This window comes from Camarhynchus parvulus, chromosome 3, assembly GCF_901933205.1.
Source record: "Camarhynchus parvulus chromosome 3, STF_HiC, whole genome shotgun sequence".
NCBI lineage: Eukaryota > Metazoa > Chordata > Aves > Passeriformes > Thraupidae > Camarhynchus > Camarhynchus parvulus.
Genome location: NC_044573.1, coordinates 48,155,747 through 48,182,329, shown reverse-complemented (window position 1 = coordinate 48,182,329; position 26,583 = coordinate 48,155,747). Strand labels below are relative to the sequence as shown.

The 26,583-nt window shown below is 37.5% G+C and overlaps 1 protein-coding gene across 5 annotated transcripts in view; it reads left to right on the top strand.

Annotated features, from left to right (window-relative positions):
• The window catches only part of UTRN (utrophin), a 342,692-nt gene that overhangs the window by 197,080 nt on the left and 119,029 nt on the right, over window positions 1-26,583 (top strand). The window lies entirely within an intron of this gene.

The following is a 26,583-nucleotide window of genomic DNA, read 5'->3' as shown; positions in this document are numbered from 1 at the left end:
TTTCCTTAGTGACAAGGAACAATTGTTTCTATTCGCTTCTTGCAGATTTATTTTAAATGCATTAGGAGCATTCAAAATGCTCCTTTTTACCTTCTCATCTGCAATGTGAACTGTGTTTTGCAACTGTTCCTTCTGTACCTTCTCATTTGCTCTGCCTCTTGACTTTGTTTAGTCCCTGGTACGACTGGGTTGCCTTTGCAGATGCTTGTTCCTCCCCTCCACATCTCACCTTAGCAATAATGTTTTTCTCTCTTGATTGACAAACTACTTGTAACTCCAAATGGCATTCCCTCAATGATATGTAAGAGTGCAAAATATTTACTCCTAACGATTTGTTTATGCTTTGATTGTTGGCAACCTTTTCACAGTGGAAACCGCTCAATACGGTTGTTCAACTCCTTGCAAATATTAGCTTTTCTGCTCTCCGCCATCCTTTACTGAGGGCAGCAGAAAGGAAGGAAAAGTTGTCTGCAGTGGGGTGGTTGTGTTCCTAGGCTGGCAGTGCCCCTGATGTGGAAGTACCCAAGTGTTGGTGGCGGGGAAGTGGCCAAACAGAGTTCAGCTCTGGGCATGTTGAGTTTAATGATGTTCAAAATAAAGAGGGAGGGTATTTTTTTTTTAGCTGCTGTAATTAATATTGTTCCTCTGGACGCAAAACCCACAGCTGTTTCTTTGATGGTGCTGTGTGCTGTTTTGAATTTTGTTGAAAGTGCTTATTCCAGCAAGCATCTAACGTGTGCAGAGTATAGAAATTACTTAATACATGAGCTTGTATTGCTGCAGTGAATCACCTTCCTAGATCTTGTTGTAAATTCATCCATTTTTTAAAAATGCTGATACATGATCAGTTGATTTTACAGTAGGCTTATGGCATAGGTAAATTCACTGCTTCTTGTCAGGCTATGTAGCAAAATTTTTCAGTAATAAGTGCAGTAAAAAACCCATACTGGAGCAGGAATATATTTTTTCTTTGTGTCTTCAGTCATTTCTATAATTCATTTTTATAACCTCCTGCAGCAGAATAACTTGGTTTATAATGCTTTGCAGTGCAACGTGTTGTAAAGGCTTGAATTTTTTTAAATTTTTAACCCAGTAGAAAAGAACAAAAAAACCTACTTCGTCCACCACTTCTTGCTTTTTCTCTCTTTTTTCCTTCTTTGCCATTTGTCTTTAATCCATAAAGATGCATGCTAACTATTGCTACTGCTTCATAGTTTTTTGCATCTTTCTTTTGTGTTACTTTGGTTTTACTTCTTTCTGTCTTTAACTTGTTAGGGTGCACTGCTGGTACTTCAGGAAATAGCTTATGGGTATGTGAAAAGGATGTTTTCCTCTCTACCTGTGACACACAGGTCCCTGAGATGTCAGTGCCCCATCTAGCCCAGCTTTCATGCCAGTAGTTTTCTTGTAGCATGTAGTAGTGAGAAAGATTCCTATGTCTAAGGCTGCTGCATATCTCAAATCCACAGAAACCAAAAAAGTAGCCAAATATCTTTGTTATATTCTGATTGGAGGAGTAACCTGCCTGTCTAAACTCCTTTGAAAAATTGGTTACTTTGTTACATGAGTAATTCCTTCTCTTTGTTTCAGCCCTGCAGGATTTCTTTCCTTAATTTCCAACTGGAGCTGTTGGCTGAGGCCTTGGGCTCCTGCCATCTGGTAATTTTCCTTTCCCATTGTGGCTGCTCCTTAAATGTCAGATCACACTGCTTTTTCTGAATATAAGTGGAACAAGATCTTCCAGAAATAGTTTTTCTTTTAGTGACCCCAGGCCCTTGGCATAAACTCAGCTGCATCTTCTTATTAATTGATCTCACTTCATCTCCATTGTCTTGCTCCCATCAACTCTTGAGTGCTGAAGCTTTTAGGTTCTCTATTAGTCTATGCTTGCCAGGTGGCATTGCAAGGGATCACCGTGGGTGTGTTCGGTGACTCTTCCCACTTTCAGTCCAATCATGCTGTACATCATTAGTTCTTAAAGAGGCATTTGTATTCCAGTCAGAGGTCTGTGAAGTTCCCCAAATTCTGCAGGGTCTGTCTCGCAGGGTCATTCATCACTGTGGCTAAGCAAGGAAAAGGACAGCCAAGAAAACTCTGCTTGGTGGACATTGCACATAACAATTATGTTGGGCAATTGAGACTTTGAAAAAGCTTAAGCAGTAGCTGGTAAAGGAGAGAGATGCTTCTAATTTCATCAGTAAATTAGAGCTTAAGTGCACTAATTTGTACATGCCATTCAGTTATCTCTATGTCCTTCTGTCAATATCTATTCTTTTGTCAGAAAGACACTTCCTGAACTTTTTCTCACTTGCTTCATCCTCAAATTAAGCTCAGATTTGATGTGCTGCTTGGCCTACAGTATCCTCACTATGCTAAAGAGGAAAAATTTGCCCATTGCTCAAAGAGATTAGATTATTTTTTCAATTGTAAGATGTTTTAGAGATTAGTATTTTCCTATATTCACTTCCAAAAAGTAGGACTAATAAATGAAAGACTGCAGGAAAAACCTACAGTGCCTTAAAAACGCCTATAAAATTGAAACCAGCTCTGGTAAGTACATTTGCAATAAAAATGCTGTTTGCATACTGGAGTGGATCTCAAATATAACTTTTTCCTTTAAATAGCTATAAATTTCTTCTCCCTAAAAGACACGTTTTGTTGTTTTAGAGCTTTGAATGCCCATGTGTTCAGTTAATACTTCAAGTTGGGAAATAAATATTTGAAAAGCTAGTCAAATACTGCATCTGGCATGGCTTAAAAAATTTTAATTCAAAATAATTTTGATAAACTAATGCATTTACTTAACTATAGTTGTGTTTACTGTATTTGAAAGAATCTTTTTTTAATTAGGTTTAATGTTTCTTATACTATTCCAGTAATTTTTCACTCTAGAGAATTTCTACAGAGATTTCCAGTAAGAACTTCCTTCTTCCAGTGCGTCTGGCAGCTCCGGTTTTCTCAGAGGGGAATGTTTACAGGAGGCTACTCTAAGTGATCAGTGTAAAAAGAGCATTATTTTCCATCTCTACTGGGATTCACCCATCATTTATGCTTTCTGATAGTATGAGTCAGCCTTTGTCCTTCCTTCTCTGCTGGAAATGATGGGAATTAGTGGCTTCTTCAGACATTTCTATAATATTAAGTGAACTGAATTGGATTGGGTATGTTTTGGGAATTACAGTATTGAAAGCAAATTTTTGCATATCTCAGAAAGAGAAAATTTAAACTGTGTTATAAGGTGTAGTTAAAATTTGATCCAAAACAGGTTTATTTGATCCAAATGCACAGATAAGGATATCTGAGACAAATGTGGTGACACCCTGGAAGGAAAAAGAAGATGAACAAAAATAATATACTTTAATTTGGGTTGGTTTTAGCATCCATAATGTTTACTTTATATGGATTTTCAAGTAGATTTTTTTATCAATAAGATGGAATGGGGAGCTTCTATGAAAAAGTTGCTGTCTTTTAGTATTCACCATATTACTGGCATGACCCCTATAGGTGCAGGTACCCCTATGTGATTTATTAAGTCTGTGAATTACTGAAAAAAGTCTCATTAGCAGGTGCTATGGGGAGAAAGAACATTGTGAAGCCTGCTGCAAGTAATTTGGAAGGCACAATTTGTATTCTTTCATTTCTTCCTTTCATTTATTATGAAACCTTAGCACTTCCATCTGGAAGTGCTACATTTGCCAAAAATAGAAAAGCAGTTGTGTAAAAAAAAGAGGCTGCAGAGAAGGGAAGGCTCCTTTCCCAATTTAAATATATGAAAAAAAATTAAAAAACAACCCTTACTCATTTGAAGTGTGAGTTCAACAGCAGTTCTGGAGATTCCTGCTTCTGTACTGGTATAAGACCATAAGTCAAGTCAGTAGAACAAGTACAAAATGATGAAAATGGTACCAAGCTGATGTAGTTTTAAAAAAACTCCACACCTGTTTGACATGATTAACTCCAACAATGTTTTTACATTTTGGATGTCACAATTGAGTAACCTTTTTAGATTAGGAGTGTCCTCTATATTTGAGATTTATGATGTAAAGTATTGAGCAACTTACAGCAATGAAGAATTGTGTATACAAAATTCATCTTTCCTACAAGTGTAATTGCATTTCAGTAAGGCCAATAAAGATCTATTGTGACTATACTAAAATGTCCCCAAATGTAGTAATAATTATTTGTATTTTTAAACAGATGCAAATAATCTGGAGATGTTCAGAGAGAGATTCTTAAAATGCCAAGTGTACATTTCAGTGACTACTTGTATCATCCACTAATGCTGCTCCATGTCAGTACATGCCACTTTTCTTTGATTGCTAGTGTTCCTTAAAGGATATCCTATTGCTCTTTAGAGTAGTAGAAGACAGTTATGGTGCAGCTGATCACAGTTTCTGCATCATGTGTTCGATTATTTAATTTTCCAAATGAGCATAAACACTTAGGGACACAGTAGTTTTAAAAATTAAAAGTTCAATTCTTAGCTCCTGTAGCAAATTCATATTATAATTTTTTTCATTATCTGTCTGGAAAACTGCACTGTTTTCACTTGTAATTTTGAAGTAAGTGTCATTGAAAAATGTATAAAATTTTAAATACTTTAGAAATAGTTAAGCTAAGATTTATCTGGTTCGGCTGTTAATTATCAGCAGAATTAACGTCAGCTAAACTAAGATACCTTTAAGCAGATAAGAATAATGAAAACAGTACTGAGAAAGCCTCAGGGGTGAGTGAAAGGATTTTGCATAAACAAGATGATAATTTAACCTCAAATAAGTTTTTGAGATGTAGTATTTGAAATATATAAAGGACTTTGTAAGAGCTATCCCTTTAATCCTCTTCAGAATCTGTATGTTGTTACAATAGACTGAAAGTGTGTTTCTTATTTCAAAATAGCAATAATTACTTGATATTTTGCATATTCAAGTGTATTGCATATAAGTGAATCCTCAAAACTTGTGCTGATCACACGTCAAATAATATTGTCATTGGTTTCTGCCTTCAATTCACTGCAGAAATTTGCTAGATTGATATACTTGTCAACGAGAATTAGCTTTTCAACTTGAAATACTGAAAGTCAGTCAAGTTAGCCTGCAGACCATGCCCAGCAGAGGTGATTTGGTCGCTCTTGTTATGGAGACAGAAGCTATCAATGATTTTGTTTATAGGCCCTGAAGGTCTGCTAGCGGAGTTTTGGTGCTTTATTTTCTAACTGATGGTGGATCTCATCTGTATTTCCAGTCCTTGTGTTCTGTACTCATCTTCAGTGCCTTAAAACCACAAATTTGAATTTCTGGGGGGTTCAGTGTAGATTTCTTTTAGTCATTAATTTCCAGTAGCTCGGTTCTTGTAATGCAGTGGTAAATGAGAATTTTCTTCTTGCATTTGTTTCAACAGCTTTTTCCACAGAACCTCCATTTCTATTAAAGATGCCACGTTGTATTTTTTAGGTAAATGTGTTAAAGATGAGGAATAGTGTTCGTGAATTTTTGGTGTTTCTGGGTATTTTTTGGTGTTTCTAATCATGTTTCATACTTTGGTCTGCATGGGCTTTCATTTAGAAAGCAGTACCAGTTTTGCACATATTTTGTACATTTTTGAGGGATTTTCTTTTGATGTTGCTGTTGTTCCTGTGGACCTTTTTGGAAGTGGGTATTTTGAGAGCTGTTAAAAATAAAAATTGAAAAAAAATCTTAGTGGTGTTTTAAACAAGGCCAGGTGCTTATCTAGGCATTCAGAACATCAACAGATGGTAACATGAGGAACACTGACTGAGGTTTATGTAGCATGGGTGTGATGTTTGGATGCTTTATTTTGATTGTTCCAGAACCGTTGCATATCAGCATAACTATAATTTCTGTCATGGAAAAAAAAGAAAGCAACAGTGAAAAGGGTCATGTACCTTCAGTGGGTATCGACTTTTAGTAAATTAACAGTCAATACAATGTCATGCAATACTTGCTTAAGTATTGCAATGTAAATTAAATGCAAGAGGAAATAGCTAAAAACTCTTTAAATATTCTGTTTCCTAGGAGTCAGGGCACTAAATTTTAGTTTCATTTTTTCTTTCAGAATTTCATTTTTGAAATATAAAATTTAATTACATGGGGATTTTCTTAGGTTTTGCTGGTCTCTTCCTTTGTTCTTGATATTACAAAAATCTTCTGGACTAATTTTGCTTTCTTTAGTAGGTGTTCTGCCATAACAGCAGCCTCTTCAGACATACTGAAAACATTGCAAATAAACCTAAATTGAGTACCTGAGTCTTCATGAGCATCTGATTCCCTAATCTCCTGACTTAATAAAAGTAGGAATTAATAGTAATTCTCCTATCCACAGATGCCATAGTACATGTTTTTCAGGCATTATTGCTTTCTAACATAAAGGCTGGTATAAACACTGTGTTTCTTTTCCTGACAACTTAAAGTGCCTTTTTTATTATTACTACCTGAGCTCTTCTGAGATCAGTGCAGTTTTTCTCCACTTTTTTTTTTTCTTTTGAGAGATACTGAGTCAACAGCTAAAATGGACATAGAATTCTCTGAAGTCACCTATCGTTCCTAAATGTGCTTAATGTTCTTTGTGAAATAATGATGGTCCTTTTTTTCTTGTTCTCCTTCTTTCCCTTCAGAAGTTTCACTAATGCTGTTATAGTAATTAAAAACAAATCCAAACTGATTTTAGGTGTGAATACATGTCTTGCCGTTTTCTTCACTAGCAAAATGATATACTGAAAGAGGAAAGAAAACGCTTTAAACTTACATTGAGATGACCAAAAAAGTTACTTATAAAAAAGAAATAAGGTGGTTGGGGGGAAATGATTTTTATTTAGTAAATGTAGCCCATTTATGATGCAATGACCCACGCAGGTTTGCTAATAATCCTAATGCTTAGACTCATAGGAAATGCAACTGTCAATTTCCAGTTTTTTTGCAACAAGTGTTTTAAGCAAATTTCAATAGTAGCGTATCATTGTAAAAAAACTTGAGGTACCAGATTTTATTGAAAAGGTGATTGCAAGTCTGTAAGAGCCTGAAATAACAAAGGTAATCATTATACTCCCTTTATTTGGGGGATGCCTTCCTGATTCTTGTTTGCATGAAATAGAAAGGCAACACCCACCCTTTGTGCAAGGCTGGTCTGTCAACTTTTCCGAAGCTGGAAGAATTCCATAGCAGCTTCTGAAGCCAAAATTATTTCTGTGTGGTGATAGTGAGAGTCTCTGTCCAGAGAAGATGTATTTACTTTCTATACCACCCAGGCATAGATATCAGCTCAAATTGACTAGTGAGTGCTTTTGGTCTTTGGGGATGCCTGTGGCATGTCACTTAGGGAAAGGTGTTTGCTGCCTTAGCATGTAGCAAGTGTGTCTTGATAAAGGAAAGTCCTGTTGGGATAGTGTAATGTAACTAGAGTACTGGCTGAAGTGGAGATGACTGCTGGAAAAAGTCCTGTGCATACCGGTCAAGAGGTGAAAGAAAACCAGTGAAAGAAATCTTGTGTTGAGGCTGCAAGCACATGAGCTGATATTCCATTAAGACCAAGGGAAGCCATGTGGAAGTTGGAGAAAAATTTATTGGGAGCCATGCGTCACTGGGTCCACTGCTCACAGTTCACCTTTGTTTCAAATGAGTTCGTCTGCAGGTTAAATGAAACTTCATAAATTCCTTTTTTTGCAGAATTAAGAGCCCATTGACCCTGTCAGAGCATGGAATTTCAAACCTACTGTTTAGACCACTTTCTACACTTTCACTGAAAGATGATTGTGTGGTTGCAGGTGACACTGTAGAATAGAGCTTAATGAAGGAGAAGAACTGTCCAAGCTCAGCTTTCCTTTCTCCTTTTCCCTCTGCTCAAGGTGATTTTAAATGCCTTTTTGAGTACACTCTGTAATGGACAAAGCAGCAATTATTCTTTGCCAAATTTATGGTTACTTGATTATTTACATCAGCTGAAAAAGGCCAAAATCAATGGGACCTCTTTTGTGCTTACAGTGGAACTTCATTTTATCCCTGTCAGAGACCTAATTTGCCTCAGCAACTTCTATTGTTAAAGTAGGGCAGAGACTCTTTCCCTGAAGACCTTAGGCCAAATTGCTAATGCTGCTGTCCTCTCTGCTGTTCTAGACAGGCAGTAAACAGTCATAGAGAGAAAATGAACTTTAAAAATTCACAACTTGTGAATGCCTTTTGTTATTTTCAGGCCCTCTTTAAGATAGCTCCATCTCTGCACAAGTGTTAAGAGTTTTAAATTTGTTGTCCCTTTTGAGTCCCTGTTCTGAGAAATGCCTGGTTTTTGTATTTCTATCACTGATCTTTTCTGCTACTCTGTTAAACTCTGATGTACATTTTAAACATTATAGGCAAAAGGGCTGTCTTTATAGGCAGAAGTGTTCTGGTGTTATTGAGGAAGCTGTTGTATATGTAATTTTATTAATGTACATGAAAACTGCAGTTCACCAACTGTCAGCATATAATGTAGCTGAATGAAAGCATAGAAGGTAGCATAGAATGAAAGAGTGTTTGTGATCATGTCTGACAGCATGGCCTAGGTACTACTTCAAGTTATATTTAAAAATAGCTGACCACAGTGCTAACTACTTCTATGTAGCAGGGTTTGAACTACCCCGTGTTGTCATAATTTCAGTAGAATCCCAATATGAGCTCAGAACTAGTTCATTCAGTTTCAAATTCATGTGTTCCTTAATGTGGGGTGGCCAAAGACACCACAAGGCTTACTTCTTAAGGGAGATGTGATTTCAGAAAATGGCTTTTATCAAGTAAAAACTCGGGGGAGAAAGGCACAAGGTTGTTACAGGTGAGAGATTCCTTTAGCAGGTGTTAAGTTGCAGTAATAACAGTTGAGGATTCTTTGTTTTTGGAAGTGTCTGACACAATAAAAAGAAGCATATGTCATTTACAGTGACTTTTTGGAGCTATAAAATGCTATTCGTTGATGGGCTTCATTTCCTTGCAGGCAAGCTTTCACTCATGTTTGCTTTAGCTTTAGTTGTATAAATACTAGGCTTTGCTGAGAAGCATATTGCCTCTAAGGTTCCGCAGTCTCAAGCATTGCTGCAAGTACTTGGCATCATTGACAGATGATCCAATCTTGTTTTTTAAAAAATCTGCTCTTTTACAAATCTGTTTACTCCTTGCATGCCCTATTACAATGTATGAATGAAAAGCACAGAGGGAAGAGGAAGCTATGTATGCACAAATGTGGATATTTTTTATTCCTTGGTAGTTATTGAGAAGTCTCAGGATAGTTTCAGAGTTGGTCTGTGATGATGGCACCAATGGGAACTGCCAGTGATCTGAAGAACCCATTTTGGACTGGTATCTCAGGATAGCCCTCGTTTGCTCTTCAAGGAAACAATGGCTAAGAGTGAAAGGGCATAGGTTTCATCTTGCAGTAGTATACAGTCAGTTTGGGAGATTTTTTGCTGCTGTTCTTAAAATAGCTCTAGAATAGTAATAGAGCTCAATATGCTGAACCAGTCATATTTAACAGCGTTTATGCAACACAAGCAACATGCGATGAAGGGTTTTAGAGAGAGGCAGCTTGCACATTTGCTTGTGCCTTTCTGCCCTGAAGTTTTTACAGTTTGATTTTACTAAATATACCAAAGACATGGGACTTTTTAGCAGAATAGGCTTTAGGTGTGCTTTAAAATTTTATTTTATTTTACTTTAATTATTTTAAAATATATATTTATTTTTCTTTCTGTGTTTCTTAATTTTGCCTATTTTACAGTGAGTTACCTTTTGCCATGTTGAACCTTTTTCACATTATCACTAAATGACTGACTAGGCACAAGCTTCTTGAATGGAAAACGTAGCAGCAGAAGGGACCTGTTCTGGGAATACATATTGCTCTGGACTGGTCACTTCCTAGCCTTCATCCAGCTGTGTTCCACAGGTGGGGAATGCAAGGGGCCAGTGCCTCTGCCCTTCACAGCTGTTTGAATCAGTGTGTTTAAAATGGGTATGCTCACCTGCCATGCCTTTCTAGGGCACTTACTCCTACTCTTCTCTCCTTCTCCTTTGTAGAAAGGCTGATTTTAGTGATTATTTATTCAACACAGACATGAGTATGCCTTGGGTTTTTCCACCCTCACAACTTATTAGAAATTCTTGTTTTATGTTTTATTGTATGCATTTTGTCTCCTACTTCTGCCCTTGTTGGGACTTTAGGCATGCAGAAACACCAACAGAATTTGATGGACTACATGGACTCAACATGGATGAAGTGCTAGTACACATATGATGAACTCTTCTATTTCTTCAGCACTATGACTGCCAGGTGTACTTTTTGTCTTTCATGCCTAGAGCTAAACATTTTTTATCTGAATTCTCAGGAATTGCTACTCTTTAAGTAAAGCAGTGCTCTTAGGTAAAGCAGTGAATGTTTTTAAATTAATTTCCTCAGATTTTCCTTTATGCTGATCAGACTTTTTCAATGCTAGTCATTTTTTGTGACACAAAAATACCAAGAAAACCCAAACCCTCCTTTCAAGAAGTCACTACCTAATGAAAAGCCAAGAATCGTTGAGTTACAAATGCTGTAAGGTGCTTTCATGCTCTTGTGTCCTTGTGAAGCTGAGTCTAACCTTCATTTTAGGCTTTTGTGTGCAGATCTTCAACTTCCTTCCTCCAACACAAACTTGGGTGCTTCTCAAAAGTAGATGGAGTTCTTGACTTTAAATGAGAGTTAAATGAGAATAAAAGCATTCAGTAATTCAATGGAAATGGAGCTCCTGACTAACATTAGACAATGAAAGTTCTGTCTGAATAAATTTGGAAAACCTATTTGTTTCCTGTATAGTAGCCTGTAATAAAGTGGGGCTAGAGAAGCCTTAGGCACTTGTATTTACATAAGCTTCTTGTTCAAACCAGAGCAAAAGCTGCAGTTATGGATAATGCAGCTTACATTTTATTTCAAGAATAAATATTATATTATCATAATTTCAATTGTAAATGCTCTTTACTTTTGTCAATAGGCCAGTGATAAGATCTCTGTGAGAGCTTTCCGTTAGCAAAATGACACAGAATGCATAAAGATTAAAAATCTGTGCGGAAATTCAGTTTAGTGCTTAATAACTCAAATCAGATGGGGTATTTTGAAAGAAAAGCGTGCTTACAGCAGTAGCACTGGGAGCAAGTTCTGAGTCTCTCTGCATGAGTGTAGGGACAACCTCCTGTGTGCACAGTGTTTGTTCCCTCTGTTTTCTGAGCTTAACTTACCTTATGCTAATGGATGACAGTACATAAGCACACAAGAAAGGATTTTCTTTTTGTTATTGTTTTTTGCTAGTTTGACACTTCACTAAGCAAACATGAATTTGTTCCTAGCAATCACGTATAACTACCTTAAAAGAAACAAGATAGGAGCTGCATGGTGTGGTTTTGGGAGGTACATCTAAGTGTGTACTTCTTACTGAGACTTTACATTAATTTCTTACTCTGGTAAATGCTAGGAATAATTTCACAGACTGAATTTAGGGAAAAAAAATGAAGGAGGTAAGAGACCAAAACAATCTGTGTGAAGCAAAGACTGTAGGCCAATTATTCAGGCGCTGCAGTGGAGAGCGCTTCTTGCTGTGAGAGATGCCAGAAAGATCAGCAGCATTACGAGAAAAACTGCTCTCAGCCATCCTATTACTTAAGAGCACATGATATTCCCTTGGAAGTCCTTAGATAATGGTTGTTGGAAGCTTTAATGTTAATTAATTTAATGTTAGTTAAAATAATATAATTTGGCTAGAAAACATACAATGATTGGCTCCCTTGATGCCTTCTGATAAGTCAAGTCTTTTATTTACTGTTCTTAAACTGTAAATATGTTCAGAGGAGGCTTGTCCCCTCTTTCTGTGGTACTTTTTAACTGCCTTGGAAACTTTTTTTGGTCAGAAACCAAGATGCTTTGAAAGAATCTTTGCAATTTCTACTTTTTTCTTTATCACAATGTTGCACTACAATTTTTTCATTTTACCTCACTGATTAAAGTAATGTTAATAAGTTTCTGACTGCATGTGCATATAAAAAATACATGAATAGCACTGTCACTCCCACACACAGATATCTCTCATATGTGCTTGAGTTCTAGACAATGAATGTGAATATGATTCTTTCCACTTGTGTTGGCTACAAAATAGAATCATTTCATCTCTTAACAGCATTGAGTATTTGTTGACTTTGATTGGAATTTAGACTTTTAGGGCTTTTCTACATTACCTGTGACAGTTACTGGTTTAATAAATACTGATTTGTTCAGTAAAAAAAAGAATTAAAAACTCTGTTCTCTTCATATGTTCAGTGGAGATACAGGAGTATCATTTATTCATTTAATTTATCTAACTGCAGAGTTGGAGGATCATTACACAGTTAATGAGAAGAATGAGTACTCTTCCTGCGCTACAACACTTAGACCTTGATCTTAAAATCAGTTTTTAAGGTTTAATTCTGTGCTTTGAAAATTAATTTAGAGGAAGCCAAGGTTGTTCTATGGTATCAGTCATAAGGTTTTTAAAATAAGCCCCCCATGAGATACTCTTCTTTCTCCACTCACAGCAAAAGCTCAGTTTGGTGGTGAAGCATTGTGGGTTGCTGCTTAGATGCAATTTCAACAGCATGAAAATATTTTAAGTAAGTGTAGCCCAGGGTCATTGATCGTTTTTGGTGAACTTTGAAAACAAACGAAACCTTCACCTTTTTGGTAAATTGCAATGGTATACTTTGGTATTTTTTGCTAGATTAGGAAATAGACCTTCTGTGGTTTGATAGAACCTCTTAGTAGATGGCCACTTGCTAAACTCCCAAGAGTAACTTTCTAACTCTTCTCTTCTGCAATATTTAAGTTGATATAGAGGCACATTTCTTGGTAAGTGTTTTAAGGATCCTTCGTAGAAAAGAAGTTGCTTGAAATCATACCAATTACATCACTTTTAACTCCTAAAATGCCTAGCTAATATTCAAATACAGAAAAGTTGATTATTGAAAAGCTTACAGCTGAAGCATATTTTTATTGCTGTGAATAGAGTTTTCATTGGATAAGGAGAGTCCCATTCCCAGTGGCTTTCAAAAAGACCATAAAACACCCAAATCAACTAGATCCAGGTAATACTTCTCCTTCTGCAAGATAATGCCACTTAGTTAACTGAGAATATTAGACAAGTTAGGGCATAATATATGGGCAGACTGAGTCAGAAGGTACTTAACCTTGGAGTGTGGCAAAATGATAAATTACACAGGATAACTGAAATTACTCTGAATCCATGTTAGACACTTGAGTCTAATGCTATTGTTAAGAAGTGAAGTAAGAGGAAACTGCAATACATTATTTGAATGAGATTTTAATCCACAGATACTGAGTAACTGCTCTAGAATTTAAGATGCTCTATCAATTATTTATTATAAGCTCAAATTAAAATACATTTTTGTGGTTTTTCCACTCCTTGAATTGAGTACTTGTCTAAAAACTACTAAATTAATCATCTTTTCATTGATCAGTTTTAGTATCTTGAGAGATGGGTGCCCTATACTAAGTATTAAGTATATAAATAAGCCCTTCTTGTAGAAAATTCTTTTAAAGATGTAGAATATGCATGGATTTGATGTGGCTTTTATTGTGCTGAGCTGTCAGAAAGCTATGAAACTGTTTTCATTGCAGTCAAGAAAATTTTCAAGGCAAACATTTTTTAGGTTGGGCCAAAATACAGGAATTCCCATTTCTAAAACTTGGGAAACTGGATATTTACTTTGGGTGTGGGTTAATGCAGGGTTTAGAATCTTTTTTTGGATGTATTGCTTTGGCAGTCTGTCATGCTATATCATCTATAGGCAGTCACCCTCTTTTTAGTTTTACCCTTTTAAATAAAAATGTGAATAAGTACATCTAAGATAATGTATTTATTTCATTTTTGTGCAAAGGGAACAGCATCAAAAAGGCTATTTAAGACAGACCACAAGGTGCCCTGATGCTTTCTGATTTCCAGTAAGATTATTGCAAGCAAGCACCAGTATCTTACACCTGATGAAGGGAAACAAGGAGGAAAGGCAACTTACAGTTTTAGAATGAGACTTCCCCAGTGAAGTCTTTATAGACAGCTGATAAATAGGAAAATTTTATTTAGTCACTAGTACTAACTGGAAAGTGACACCCGATGATGAAATTTCTGCTTGGCATAAAAGCCAGATTTCATCCACACTGTCTGCTGCCTCCTTCATTCTGTCATTTAGTGTCATTGAAATCTTCATTTTCTGGTCAGTCCCATAAACTGAATTTAAATCTTGGTCTCTTATTCAGTAAAGTTTGTAATGCCCTATGCATGAAAGAGACGTCATGCTGGTGCTTTTCCTCTATACTTCCCTTTGAGATCTTATTTCTTTTTGGTATACTCCAAGTATGAGATACTTCTTTTTTTTTAGTATATTTGAAATATCCTGGTTTTAGGGCTGGGTTCTTCTGGGAAGTTCAAATGAGGGTGTTTATACTAGGAGCATACATACTAGGAGCGTACACAGCAGTTTATATTTAAATCTAAAGTGTTGTAAAATCATGGCTGGTTCATAAAGCTTGAAAGCCATGTTGTCCAAACAAGTTAAGAGCATAAAAGCCCACCACCAAACCACCCTATCCTCCACAAAACTTTCATAGCAGTATAGCACTGTCATCAAGACTACATGTGAATTTCTACCAAATTTTATTTTTGAGATTTAAAGTCTTCTCATTTGTTTCAGGAAGGCCACAGTCTATCTCTGCTTACCTAATGCAGAACTCTGTTATTGAATGTGGCAGATACTGCACAGGGTAAATCACTGAATGTGATATATCCTTGTGAAAATATCTTCCAAGGCAAACCAATACCTTTATTTATAGAGAAAAAAAAGAAGACAAATCCAATGGTTACAGTGCCTTGCTGCAAGGTCTAGGAACTTTCATATAATTCACGATCTGCATTGCAATCACCCCGGTAATAGCTACCTAACTGATAATGTTGGCAATCATATTTGTGTTACTTTTGTCTTATCCTGCCTCTTGTAGCTCTTTATTGTAGGAATTTGATCTGTCCATTTGTCCTGATGAATTGCTAGTCCTTGGGGTACCGTGTTGCTTGAGTGATTTGTCTTTTGACAGAGGTTATCAGTGAGCCTCTGCTTAATTGAACCTTTTTGTTGGGTTCAATAGATAATAAACCTCAGTGTAGAACTGACCTTGCTGGAGCAGTGTGTTAACTTTGCATTGTAAATGCTGACCTGCTGTAGGAAGGGAGAGGGCATCTCCCCCTCCTGGTCTGATCAGATTGACATCCGATATTTTTCAAGGCAGGTGAATATAGCACAGTGCTTTTGAACTGGTGGATTTTTTGTGTTCCTGCCTGCAGATGCATGTCTTGAGTGAAAACAGGATGCATTGACTTTCTTTAACCACCTATTGACCTCTGTGCCCTTTACATCTGAGTCACACAAAGCAACACTTTTCTTTTTATCCTTCTGTTGTCATTACTTGCTGTTGTGAGTCACATAAGACGTATGTATGCCCCTAGTATAAACAGCCTCATTTATTTACACTTAAGGTTCTTACTGCTCTTTATTTTCCCATTTTTTTTCTATGAAAAGGAAAAAAATTTTCCCCTTTCTTTAGTTTGCCGTCAAAAATCAAGTTGTGTTTAGCATGACAGTTTTCTTGCATATTTTGCACATCTTCTCAAGTGTGAAGCAAATTCTTTATTGCATACATATTTAATGTTGTTTCACACAGTATAGTCTAAGAGACTTTTATCTCTCCTGATATTGAACTTTAGAGGTGTGTATAAGATCATCTCCAAGTTGATCTGGTATTTTTATTTCAAGTAGAAATGGAGTAATTTTTTTTCTCGTTATCTAGTTTTGATTTCATTGATTTTGCTGGTTCATTTGCAGTATCTTAACATTCAGTTGCTTCTGGATTTATCCTTGATAAAAGTAGGGGGCTTTTAGTTTATTCTTTGCAGTAATAAGGTTTTTTATGTAAAAGTCTGCTATTAGTTTTATAATCTCTGCATTGTGCCTTGATAAATGATGACGCTCTTAAGCCTGGATTTGTGGGATGTGCACTGCAGAACCCACACCTAAAACCAGTTTCCAGCAGATATGATCGTAGTTGTGTCACAGGCTGCTGTGCTGAGCATCCTTTTCCTACCATTGATAGAAGTGCTTTTCTTTCAATGGTCCTTGCATTTTGCAGACTGCCATTAGTAGCATTACCAATGGCTATAAAAGGCTGTTTGCTGGTTGTTTTATTTTTATCCAATTTTATGTTCTTATTTAAGATACATGAGAAAATGCACCAAATACTCTAATACCAAAAGTAACAAAAAGCTTCACTGCACCTAATCTTCTGCAGCTGTAGGTTATTTCCAGTGTCTTAAATTCCCAGTTGTGGCTGTTGGTATCTACAAGAGTGCTTTGAAAGGATGCTTTGTTACAGTTGGTAGTGTGCTTGTTTTCAGCTGTAGATTATGTACTTCCATGACAGCTTAAACTCTCAGAATGTTAATTTCTTTGGCCTCCAGAATTCAAATATTTCATCTGTGTAATGACTGTAGTTTCCAGTATACAATATGCATTTTTGTTGCCAATAGTGTATGCAGAGCTATTTTTAAAGAAAATTATGATGAAGCTGATCAAGAAAATTTAAACTTTAGTAGCAAAAAGTAATGTAAAGCTGTCTCAAATGTATGTTGTACTTTTGGAGTTTATGATCTAACATTGTCATATCTACAGAACTGCTGGCTGTGCAGAGGCTATATTAAATACATGTCAATGTAGAGCTCATTTCAGTTACTTTGACTTCTACATATTCAGAATTTCTCAAATACTGCAGTGTGCTTTCATGTGAGAAAGCAACTGAAAAAGTCATTATTCAGTATAATTTTCAAAGTTGTTTTGTTGGAAGCCTTGGTCCAACATCGTGTATATACATAAATATTTGATAATCTTTTATGAAATTATGCAAAATGGTACCTATTCACCTTAGAGGGTATTTAATTTGCATCTAATAGTGCTGAAAGATCTAGAATGTATGATTTTTTAAATGACAAATTAAAATTGGAAAACAACTTATCTGACTATGAAGCCTGATACCAAACCTAAAATTAATGTTGTGTATTTGGATTCAGTCCTGGAGTTATGAAGCTTCATTATAATCCAGCCTGACACCCATCTTTATTTATATGCACTAACATCTCTGAGGTGGATCTAAAGTCTGTTTGTTTCTGGTTTGCAAGGGTTTTTTTCCAAGAGCAGCAGAAAGCCTTAGTGTGCAGGGAAATAAGATCCAAACTTTGTCTTGAGGGGAAGAAATGAAATTCTCAAATAGTGATTCTAGTTATATCTCTTGCTGAATGGTTTTACTTTTTCACTCTAATGTGTAATTTTTCTTTCTGTAAGTAGTTAATTTGGAAGCGAATAGTATGTGAACATGATAAATAGGCTTTTTGCTTGCAGAAGCAGTGAAATAAATTCAGACTGTTTAAGCTGATCTGTTATACGGGCTATAAAGCTAGTTTAGTTCTGTCACCTTTGGAAAACTTTCCTGAGTTTATTTTGCAAGCACTTCTGCAGTTTGTGTAATATGCCCACATAAAAGATACAGACAGGAGGCAAAGTACAAATAAATCAAGTAAAAATCCTGCTAATGCCAATATTTCTTCCCCCCTTCAGAATTATTTTTAAAATCCTGACCCATACCAGATATACCAGTATAATCCACTAGCTCAGAATAACTTTAGAGACAGTTTTTCTACTGGTGAATTCATTGGTACTTCATATGATGGTTGGGTGAAATAAAATAAAAGTAAAAGCAACACATGATACCCAATGTGTTCATAGGAGACTTAGCTGTAACGGGTTTTGCAAGTGATGGGCTGCTGGTTTGGTTTTAATTATACATTTACTGACTTGCTGGCAGCTATTACTCAATCTGGTTTTGGTGGTTGAGTAATGTGTGTTTGTGCGGAAGGCATTAATAGCAGCTTAAATAGGCCTTCACATGCACACGGGTTTCCAGTGGGAATGCTTGGAAATGGACTGATTTCCTCACAGCCACCCATGGGGTGTCGGGTTTCCCGCGGGTGAGCAAAGGCTCATATGGAAAACAATCTGGCTGGCTGAGCATGCCCTCCTGAGCAGCCCCAGCCCGTGGTGGCTTTGTGCAGCGCTGGTTGCTTTTACAGCTCCAAAGCTTGCTCCGTGACAGAACAGCCACCTCTCTGTTCCAGGGGAAGGAAAAGTGAGGGCTTTTGGTCTGGGGTTTCTGCAGCCTCAGGGGTGGTGGTGGTTTTCCAGCGGGAGGCCTCCCGGAAGGGGGAGTGTGTTTGGCTCCGGAGCAGCACCAGGGCTGCTGGAAGGGAGGATGCTGATTACAATAATAAACAAATGCCGGGGATAGATTACCACACGGCTGTCAGAGCAGGCAGCACCAAAGGAGGAGATCCCCAGCGAAGCTTTGGAGGTTGCAGCAGGATCCTTTGCTGGGCTTATTTTTGCTTGCTCAAAGGAAGTTACTTTTTAGACAACTTCTAATGGGCCTTGGCTTTTCTGTGGCGCAGCATCTCCTGGGAGAAGCAAAGAGGGCTGGAGGTGCCTGATTACTGCCATAGCAGCACCAGCCCATGGTGCTGGCCCTGAGGAAGTCAGAGGAGAGATGGCCTCCCGTCTGGTCACACCAGCACGTTCCCTAGGATGAAGTGTGCCTCATCCCATTTTAACCGATCTGTGAAGCTGGTTTTTGATGCTTTCTATAGACAGAAATTTCTCTGGTTTTTTTTTTTCCCTTGAATGGAGCAACATGGAAGGATGTGTTCCTCCTCTCCACCTGTCATACACCAGCAGATTATAGCTTCTCTCACTTGGGGTCACTGAGACCAAGAGCTTGAGGCCTGCCAGAAGCACTTGGGTCCTGCAGGTCGTTGCTGAGGTGAGCTGGAGGCAGTCCTGGGGAGGTGTGGAGCCAAGGAGATCCCCACAGTGCCATGAGGTCAGGCCAGCCCTGCAAGGAGCAGCACCCAGTGTCAGTGGCTCAGCCCTGGGTGCCCAGCCCATGGGAAGGAGCAGGGACACGAAGACTGTGACGATGGTGCTGTGTGAACTGTTCCCAGGGGAACGCAGCCCAGGAGAGGGACACACACTGGAGTGCCTGGAGTATTTTGAGACTATATAGGTGGAAAGGAAAAAATCTTTTTGAAGGCTATAGACTTGGCTTGGAGGACATACCAGGAAAATGTAGGCTTCGGGAGACGCTTAATGATGATTGGCCTGAACTTCAGCTTACGTGAGTTGCTGACAAAATTTGAAAAGGTATGATAGGCACTTGTACACATGCCTTTGAAAAAGGCTGTGTATGCCTTTGAAAATTACACAGTAAATAAAAAAGGCAGGTTGATGTTTAACTTAGGTTTTCTGTGTTGCTGTTTATGTCCTCATGTGCATTCTGTTTATGAAAATCTAATGTTGCTTATCTTCCTCATTTCAGGTCCTACAAGATTACTTTTAGAGCATGTCCTCTGATTGTGGGCATTTTAATTTACTTATTTATTTAAAGTTCCAAAGGAAATGAAGAGCAGCTTGGGCTTTGCTAAGTCAAGGGTATAAGGGGACATTACAGGCTGCCTGTGACCTTGTTCCACTATTGACATAAAGCAAGGGCTCTGGAGTTTGCTGTTAAATTTAGTTCAATGTTACTTTAGTTGAATTGGAAGATCTCATGATGGCATTTAAAGGTAGAATTATTTCCAATGAATGTGCAACTTTCCCATTGTTTCATCTGTACTTCTTTTATTCCAACTAGTTACTCTTTCTCTTTCCAGGTTGTTTGGTAGCAGTAATGCTTAGAGGCAGGAGGTTTGGCTTTGAAGTGATCGTGCTGATGAGCAAGAGACATGAGAATGTTAAAGAACAGATTGTTTTCATCTGTTTGTCAGCAGTTCTAGTGAAACCTCACTTGAATGTTGTAACACTGTTAGATTTGCTTTGTCTTTTTTTCACCATACGAATTTTCTGTATCCTGCAAGACCACAGTATGTAACAAAATACAAAGTAGTTTGTTTATGAATTAAGATAAAACACCTTAAAAATGTGGTCTCACAGTAGGAGAGCAGTTTGCAAAGCCTGATTCTGTGTTTTTCTAAACTTCAGGATGTTCTTCTTTTAAAGTGTACACCAGTGTTCTTTCCTCAGTAGTTACCAGTTTACCAGTTTTGTTTATCAGGGAGAAGTATGCTTGAGACAGTCACTATTCAGGATCCCACCAGCATGACTCTTTCAAAAGTAGTTAAGAGTAACAGTAAAAGGATTTGTGATCTGACTTCTTCACTGTATAGGTCACTGGCTTCTCTCTTGCTCCCAGTCTGTCATCTGGCCTTCACTCTTCCCTTGTGGCTGCTGCTGTGGTAGCCTGTAAAGATAAGGACACGTGCCAGACCCTGAGATGCTTCGTGACTTCATTAAGAGAAATTTTTAACCAGTGTTTCTAATATTTTATGAATCATAAAGCCCTGGTATTTGCAAACTCCAAGCTCCCCACTGTGACTTTGAATATTCCAGTGTTTATCTTAAAGAAATTGATCATAGCAATTCTCACCAAAACTTAGAGGTCTCACAGCTCTGCTGTATTTTTTAGTTTGAAGCTTGCTGTGAAGTTTTGTTGTCTACTGTGCTGAAATTTGTAATGCAACATAAAAGGCTACTTTGGTGCTGGAGAAGGTTAATGTTTTATTTGGTAGACTTTGATCATAGACTTTTAGTCTGTGCTTATTTAGCAAGTTTTCTTTTCCTTTTTTTTTTTTTTTTTTTAACAAGCTCCCTTCCTCCCCTGCTTCATCTGTCCCTCTTATGATTCCCCACACACCCATCCTGTCCTTCTTGAGGTGTTTGCTGCCAGGAGAAACAGTGCCATGACAGCAATCCTGGCTTGTAAGCTGCTTTCAGCTCTCTGGATTCATTAATATATGTTCTACAGGGAGAATGATGAGTGCTGTTACTGTGGTCGTAATGCAGAAGCCAGATGGCATTTGCAGAAGCTTGCACGGCACTCCCTTCCTATGCAAAAACAGAGTCACATTACACTGCAGTAGGCAGGGCTGCTTTGGCTTTGTTCAGTCATAAATATGTGACTGCTGGAATTAGTATTAACACATTTATGGTGCCCCTCAGATGTTGAGTCTATGCCATACAATGGAGCCACAGAGGTTGTTGAAGGCAGTGTGGTGTTCTCAGCCTTCCTGTAAGTGCATCATCATTCTTGTGATAAAATGAATCTTTAACTACACCATATGTCATCTCTTATCCAAGAGGCTTAAGTGCAAGTCAAATCAACTTTTTAGATACTTGATGTGTTGGTACAAGGCTGTTGGTAATAAAAGCCTTTGAAAATTAGAAGTGAAAAATGTCCCAAAGTGAGTTTTCCCCCAAACAAGTTCTGGTTTTTCTTCATGAAATATCTGAGAGTTTAAGTAGTAAATACATTTTTGTCATATCTACAGCAAATTACTTTGATCTGACACTTTAGTTGCGATGGCTGTAGTGATATTCAGTATGATCTGCATATGACACTTGAGAGAGGTTTGATGTCCATCTTTATGCGCTTCTGGCACTGGTAGATTTAAGATAATGGCAATTCTACCTAAAAGTTTTCAATGTGTATAGCTACTTCTGAATGTGAATTCATTGTAAATGGATTGCTTAACAGCAGCAAACAAACAGCCTTTTCAGAGGCCACTGCAGGCAGGCCTCTAAAACAGCGGATGGGATGAACCTTTCTAAAGGCATGACTCTGCTCTGACATCAGAGGAGAGACTTCCTGGATGAGATTTTTATAGCCTTCTTTTTACACAGACATCTCTTTTTCCCAGCTACCCCCAGCATTTTAAGGCTGAGACCAATAGAAATCCAGTTTCCCTTTCACAATGGCTACTTTGATACACCTCTATCATGCCCTTCCTTAAGAGTCATCAGTCAAGTAAAGCAGAGGCTAAAAGGAAAATCTGCCACAGCCGTGTTCCCAGAGGCAGTTGGCAGAAGCAGGTAAAATGTACTTGGTTCAAAATAAACTAAACAATGTGCTTTTAAAAATAAAAAGGTCCATTCCTTTGCTACCTGCTGTGAGACCTCAAAGAGCGATGTTCTGGCTGTGATGTGGTGCTATGTCTGTGGCGTGTAATGTCCTTTGGGTTGGCAGTGACATTTTTCTTCCACCTATTCCAGCTGGAAGATTTTTCTGCAGGTACTTTGACGAGCAGTCTTCACATTTATTCATGACCTTTGAAAGAGGCAAGTGCAGCATTTCTGTAACTGTGTCTTTGCTGACTTGAGCGCTGTCAGTGAAGGCAATAGACAATCATTTTTATGGGACTTGCAATTCTGTGCACTCGTTCCACTCACAGGCATCATCTGTATTGGGTGCAGGAAGTACAAAACTGTTCTGGCAAAATAGCCTGGGCGTAACTTTTGCTAGGAAAAATGCAATTTTTCAAGCTGATTTTCATTTATGAAGCATCAACTTCAAGCCCACTAATTCCTTTTGAGATAAACGTGTGGTTCAAAAGCCATATACAAGAGATGGCTTGTACCTGGGGATTAAAAAGATGTAGCACTCCATGTGCCAACACAAAATGCTGCCAGGCTTGTTGCACAGCATCAGCATTGTACATGTATGTCCTTTTCTTGCAAGCCATATGTGCTTTGCATGGCATAACTTGCCATCCCTGATATGTGGTCAGAGGTTTATGAAAATACAGTGGAATTCTGTTTCCTAATAAATATAAAAATAATTGGAGTGTAATCCAGAATTTTGCTGTATATAGTGGGTTTAAAAAACTTTGCAGTAAAACACTGATGAGTCCTGCCTTTAAACCCTTTGTGAAGCTACGATTTGGTACAGAATGCTGTTGACTTTTTTCTTGAGAGACTAAGTTTAGTTTTGTGTCCTATATGTAAGAAAAATTTGATTAGGGTTTCTTGATAAAAGAATCTTTAATGCTAAGGGAACATACTTATTTCCCTTACAAAATAAAATAACTTCCCTGTTTTAGATACTTGTATTATTACCCCAGAATTTTTAATAGTTTTTATAATAAATTTTAATTCAATACAGTAACACTTTGTATATTTTAAAATGCATCATTTCTTCTACTTTAATTTGGCCATGGAGTTTTCTTCCATTAGTTGTGTTTTTATCTTCATTAGTTGTGTTTTTATCTTCAACAGAAGTATTTGGGCCCTATAAAAAGGGAAATACTTTGCCTGTGTTACCGTCCTTACTAGTATATTGCCAATACAGACAAAACCTGAAAAAATATGAGTAGAAGTGAATCTATTAATGGCTTAGAGAGTTGCAGAGTGAATTAGAAGCCCTCTGGACTCATAATTTAGAAAGAAGACACATCATGTGTGGGTCTGGCTCGGAGGTTTCTTGCCTTTTATAAAGTATTGATAGTTTCCAAAGGACAATTATGCCTAATGCTGTAACTGCTTTTAACATATCCTTGCAGTCCATAAGGGGGAAAGACAAAAGTTTAATAGCTGGCTGAGTTGGGTTCCTAAGTTGGGTTCTGTTCCAATATTTGTTGTATACTTCCTTTACCCTGGGTGTGTCACTCCAGTCTGCCATTGGGCTGTTCTAGTTGCAACTTGTTTTTGGGTCCTTTTCAGTATTTCCATCTGCAGCCTTACTGAGTGGCACATATTTAAACATTCTTTAAAGACACATGCTCTTCAGTTGTCATTGCATGATCATTTAGATTTTATTTGGTAGGAGTTAAAGCAAGAAGTACGTTTTTTATTATGGAGACAAGGTTTAATATCAAATCCAAACATAAAATGAAAACTTGAATTCTGCAGGAAGAAAGGTAAAGAGGGAGAGAAGCAAAGAAGGCAGAGAATATTCAGAATGGATATAAAATTTTGAAATCACCACATCAAAGTGGGAAAAGGCAGCAGTTTGATCTTAATACTTAAAAGGAATTTAGGGAAGTGACAATGTTTTAATAGTCTGGCTTGGGTTAAGTACATACCTAAATGCCAAGCTAGTTATTTCTTCTCCTTTCTACCTTTCAAACTTTGGAGCTTTCACCTTGATTTATATATAGGATCATTTTTTCCTCAAAAAGCTTTCTTTTAATTTAGGGCATTAATCCTGCAAGCACTTGCATGTGAACAAATATGTTGACCTCATACAATAAATTATCAATTCAGTTTAGCAGCCAAGTGCACATAAATATTTGCAAAATTAGCAAAATATGGCATCTCTATAGTAGTGCCTTAAAAAAAAGTCGATAAAGCAAGAAGACATTTTCTGTTTATAGTGTATTTCTTTAGGTTTTTGGTTTTTTTTTTCTGTTCTGTTTTTTTTTTTTTTTTTCTCTTCTCTGCCCTTTGATTTGTTTCACATGCACTGGGAGACCACTCTGGTCCATATCCCTTAAGCACTGGGCTGAGAGCAGTGATGGAGTTTCACAGTTGTATCCTCCCCTTTATGTGGCAAAAGCAACAGAATTTTTCCCTCTTCTCCTGCATTATCTTGTGTATTGCCCCTGTGACTCTGAATATGGGGACTTCCATGTCATAATAGAGGAATATTTAGAGTTTCTTTAAAATATTGCAGAATTACTCTTACTAGAGTTAATTCTCACTGGAACCCAAGCAGGCATAATCAACTTTTTCCATCCCTTTTTTTGCCACACAGAGGACAATGGAGAATCAAAGACCAAGAAAAAGGCAGGAGAAAGAGAAATAATAGATCAGGAGGAACATAAATGGGAGGGTTTACAGAATGAGAGTCCTTTCCACTTTGAAGAAAGAAATTTAAAGGTAGGGCAACCACATATTTACAAATAAGAGTTGAAGGACTCTGATAACATAGTGAATAAAGGAGTATATTACCAATTGCTAGCAATTACAGCAGTCTTAGGATAAGATGGGAGCCCATCATCCAGAAGACATTGCCTGAATAAAAATCCAAATGTTTTATATCATTATTGGAGAGTAACTAACTCATTGTGCCCATTTCTTGCTGTTAGTCATTTTTCACATCTCACTTTCCTGCTCTGCTTCTTCCATATGCCCACTGTGCCCACTGGTGTGGGGTATGTTATTTGTGTTTCTCTCTATCTTTTCTTTGAGGGCTGTGACAAACTCGCATTCAGTAACTTTATCAATCCTGTTGGGTTATCTGTCAGCTGGCAGTGGTTGGTTGGTTTCTTTTCACCTGGAAAATGGAAAGCAGAAATGAAAGAGAAGTTAATTATGAAACTTTATTCTTTGAACTGATTTGTCTCAACATGGTTATTACAGATGGGACTCAAGAATGTGAACGGCAGATTTATTGAACCTAATCAATGTAACTTGATGACTGGAAAATGTAAGAACTAAACCCATTGTGAATGAAACATTTTTGAGCATGCATGCTGAATTGTCCTCTCAAGTAAAATCAAAGAATGCTTTATGGAGGTTCTAGAATGAATGGGTTTACAGTTACTATTGTGATTGTGGAAGGAAGCTTAGAGATCAGTTTGTTTTCAATGAAGTTGTTGCTTGTGACTTTGAAGAGGCAAAGAGAAATGTTTTGCATGAGCCGGTTTTTGCAACACAAATTCTTTGCAGTTAGAATTGTAACTGCTGTGCAGTGGCTGTACCTCCTGCTCTGTGGGATTGAGCTGGGTTTCACTGCACGTGCATGCACGTTGGAGTTGTAAGGACAGGAGCTGCAAATATTTTCAGATAAGCATCTAATTCAGCTAGTGACTCTGCCATCTTATTTGGGCTGGCTGATCATCAGACAATTCCATGTTGTTTTTTCCTTTTAAATGTCATTTTTGCTTCTGTGTTTAGAATGGTGATTTTTATCAGGTTGTTTCAAAGACAGAAAAAGTGTCATTTTACCTGCTTTAAAGAAGGGAATCTCAGTGAAAATAAAGGTAGTTGTCCAAAGTCACACAGTAGCTCTTCTGGCCAGACAGAGCTTCCCAGTGCCTCCTTCCCTCTCTCACCTCCTTTCCCACTGCCCCATCTCCTCCTTCCTCTTTTTCACCTGTATCCTGACTTTTTTGTTCTCTTTCCTAATTCTAAAAAGCTTTAATTCTATCTCAAATTCATAGCTACTTTTCCACTTCCATTTGTATATGTGCCAGCAGGAATACATCTCTAGGATGGGGAGGTACAAAAGCCCCCTCCTTTTCTGCTTCTGGGAACAGATGGTGATTACTAAGGAGTTGATTGGAAGAATAAAAACCTTTAAGGAATTTCAGTTATTTGATTTCTTCCTTTGCAAAAGAAGTTTATTTACATCTGCGTCAAGTTCCTGTCATAATCTTCGTTGATTAATCCTATTGAGACAGCCAGTACACCTCCTGGCTTTCAACACATTTACATTGCTTTATTGGAGTATAGATAGATGTGATGTATGGATGCTAGAAACCATTGGCAGTGGTGCAGGAAGTTTTGTTTGCTCTTTTTATGTGTTTTAAAAATAATACTGTGCTCAATTAGATGAAGACAATATCTGTAATGTGTTTCTTGAGGCAGATGGTAGATGAGAGAATAAAAT